General features: G+C 43.1%; 1 pseudogene; it reads right to left on the bottom strand.

Annotated features, from left to right (window-relative positions):
* Positions 1 to 456: 456 nt before the first annotated feature.
* On the bottom strand, positions 457 to 2,865 carry LOC106836504 (E3 ubiquitin-protein ligase RNFT1 pseudogene; annotated as a pseudogene).
* Between the last annotated feature and the right edge of the window lie 939 nt (positions 2,866 to 3,804).

Consider the following 3,804-nt stretch of genomic DNA (forward strand, 5'->3'; position numbering starts at 1 on the left):
ATTTAAAAATACAAATTTTATGCAAATGTTTTAGATTTTGGATAAGATATATCTTAAAATATTATGAAAAATATTCTTTATTCTGAAACAATGTAAGAAAAGAATACCCAAATCCCTCTAAAACCTCTAGTTCTAGTTAGTTATCCGTTGCTGTTTGTGGTAACATTACAAGAAAACACATTTTATGCTGCAATCATCTGTTGAGTAATTAGAATAAAACAATGTTGACATACACATTAGGTTGAACATTACTTAAATATTTTTAAAAACGGTGTTCTTTCATTTATTTAATTAAAAAAATTTAAATACACACAAATTTTATTCTAATATTCCAGAAAGGTTTGGAAACATTTTTCTTAATTTTTAGCACTGAAATCTATCCTAATGCCTTTAGCGATAGCCCTTGTAACGAAGTGAAATCAACATTTTGTGGTCTTAGTTGTTTATAGGTCTTAGTTATGTTTGTGAGAATGATGAAGTAGCCCCATCTTTCCATTTTTCTGTATGTCTGAAATCACAGTTCTGCACAGCGGACACGTTTTCTCTCTATAAAACCATAAGGTGATGCTCTCTTCGGAAAATATACAGTGACTGGTGGGAAGAATAATCTTCTGAAATTCAGCTTATTGAACAAATATCATCCACAACAACAAGACACTCAGTAACTTGGTCCTGTAAAAAATATTCACAAAATATCTGTCTGAAAGTTCTCAGATATCCAAAGAAATCCAAAAGCATTAAAATGAAGTAGAATAAAACCAGTAATATCCTAAGAATCTAACTAGTTGTATTACCAAACTCCCCATAGCCAATAAGGTAACGAAACCAAACTGGGATGAGAACAAAATTCAGTAATACTGATGCAATTCTTCTAAGAGCACATACCAGTAACCCTTGGATTTGAAAGGTACAATGAAAGAAGGCACCAATAAACTCAGGCATTTCGAGCCTATGAAAAGGAATTTCAGAATGAAGTCTGTAATTCCAATAATCCAAAGAACTTCCCAGAAGCTCGGATGATCCAAAATAGGGTTTAAAAGGATTAAGCTGTAATAAAGTTACTGAGAATGAAAGAGAACAGAAGATCCTTCTAAGAATACCGGTAACCAAGCATCCGAATCTTGGAGCACCTTTCTCCCAGAAAAGCCTGATTTACAACGCTTTTATTTGCACACATAAAGGTTGTTAGAAGCCCAGTTACAAGAGAAAGTCTGTATATTTCTGGAACTTAGATTTTCAGCACATCCTTTAGGCATGGAGTTTATCTGGATATGAACATCTCCAGGATGAAGCCAGGACCTTCTCTGGTCCATCCTGTCTCGTGGGCACTTTGGGAGGCTGAGGCAGCCTCGCTGCTCGTAGTTCCTGGAGGACCGGCGTGGCCCTTGAATACTTTTTCTCTGACCTAAATTTCTTTGTGTGAGGGCTGTGTTTCCTCCCATGACAGCGAGTAGACAGAGGCCTCATAGTGGTGGCAGGAACAGCAGGAGACGCTGTCTCAACCCCTTCAGTCAGGACTGTCACCCTCAAACCCCACCATGACCAACTGTGGTTGGCCCAGTGGCAGCAGCAGAGCTGGGTTTTTATGGGCTTTTCTATTCAAATTTTCTCCAAAATTGTCTTTTAAAATTTGGGGTTTAATAGCTTTTGTACAGCTTTCCTAGTCAGGCCCTCAATTTCTGAATCCTCAATTTCTGCTTGCAAACTGGCCAGGTATTTCCTGAGCTCATTTCTTATAATACTTTGCCTGAGGCACAAAGTAAAAGCAAGCCCACAGTTATTCCCTTGCTAACCCCTTCCACCAAACCCATGGTCCTAGGAGGCATGTGGCCTGCTGTCCAAGCTGTCCTGGGCAACAATTGAACCAAATGTTGTGCCGCTGTATAATCTGGGCATCCGTCTTTACAGCACTGTTACAGACTCCTTTTTAACAAGTCTTGAACTCAAATGGTGCAAGTCCTCCAACTTTGTTCTTTTTCAAAGCTGTTTTGCCTATTAGAGGACCTTTGTGGTTCTGTATGAATTTTAGACTCATCTGCTCAATATCTACAAAAAAAAGCATGCCAGGATCAGGAACTGAAGTGGGGAAGCAGGGGTCCACGAGGAGAGCTGGCACTTCAGGGAAGTCACTAAGTAGCCCTCCTGAAGACCTGGTGTGGTGGACAAGGCAGAGCTTGAGGGAAATCTGCTGAGAGGGACCGCGAAGGGAGCTGCTTGTTGGAGGTGGTCATGGAGAGGACATGACCTCTGGCTGACTCTTGAGCTGGACCCGGGCAACTGGACGCTCCTCACCTGTCCCCTGTCCTTGGCCTGTATGCTCTGCCTACCATTCCTACAGTGCGAGCTGTTCAAAGGACACAGCCTTGAGATAGTAATGTGGTTTTGAGACCATGTGGTCAGCATGCATGACTGGACTCAGTTAAAGCCCCTATATACACTTCTAAGATTTGGTGGGTGGGCGCAGAGATCTGCTTATCTTGCTGCCTCCCGAGACAAGCCTTGTAAGTCAGTTCCCTTTCTTATTAAACTTGCCACCTCCCAGTCTGGGGTGAGCTGCCTCTTTCTTCTGTCTCTCCCTGCCCTCCATGTATGGGGCTGGCTTCAGACTATACCTGGGAAGGTCCTGAGGTTGTGCACTGACACTGGTGTAGAGGTCTGTGGAAGTCTGTGACCTGGGCCTAGCCATTGCCTCTGTGAATTTGCAGTCAGGCATGTGGTCATGGGATGATGTTGGTCAGCGGGGCAGGCAGATGGGAAGACCAGCTGGATCTGAAGGCAGAAGCGGGTGCAGAGTGGGAAAGAAGAGTGAGGACAGACGGGCACCTGTTGGCATCTCTTAGTCTCTCTCTCCTCACCTCTAACCATGACGGCCTTCAGAGTGTAATGGCTGTGGCTTCACTTCTCTTTCCAAATCTTTTGCAAGTTTCTCTTTTGGCCCAATTTAACCTGTAACCAAACAGGAAAGGGATTCTAAAATGTAGTCCCAACTTAGGCAGACTGACACAAAATAAAACCACTTTCACTTTCCTCTCTCTGCATCACCGTCTTCATCCAACCAGCCATCACTTCCTGTTGATTCCAAATCATTAATATCTCTGCATTATGACCCCTTCTCTTCTCTGCCATTGCCCTTCTTTAGTTCAACCCTTCACATTTTTTATGTCTGGATTACTGTAATAGCCTCCTAACTTGCGGTTACATTAAGTATGGCCATGTAGGTTGTGCACTGCGCAACTCTGGGGACGCCATTCACAGACCACATTTATTTCCCCTCCCCAGAGTTTGTGCAGTGTACAATACGCAGAACCGTCCAGAGTAATTCCATCTCATGTCTAGCCCCACTTCCTCCCCCAAGTGACTTTGGTCCTCCTTTCAAAAGGCGAAACTGATCACACCATTCTGCCTAAAATCCTTCCAGGCCTCCCATGGCCTTCAAGGTGAAGTTCAGACTCCATGGCACAGCATAAAATCCATCCATGATTAGTAGATGAGCCTAGTCTCTGAATTGGAATTTCTAAATTGGATTTTTATCTTAGCCGCTTGTAAAATATATGACCTTGGGCAAGACACTTAAACTCACTGGGCTTCTGTTTCTTTAACTGTGAAATGGGAGAGGAGGGTAAGAATAGACCTTTCCTCGTCAATTTTTCTCAGCATTCATTGGGCTGTAAAGACGTAATATTCCTTCTATAGTGCGATCTCTCCCCATGATCTGTCGCCACCCCAGCTCTCTGCATCAGCTAAACGGAACTCCGTGCAGTAGTTCTCTACTTTCCGACCCATCCTGCCTCTGTGCCTTTATAC

Source organism: Equus asinus, chromosome 16, assembly GCF_041296235.1.
Source record: "Equus asinus isolate D_3611 breed Donkey chromosome 16, EquAss-T2T_v2, whole genome shotgun sequence".
Classification (NCBI taxonomy): domain Eukaryota; kingdom Metazoa; phylum Chordata; class Mammalia; order Perissodactyla; family Equidae; genus Equus; species Equus asinus.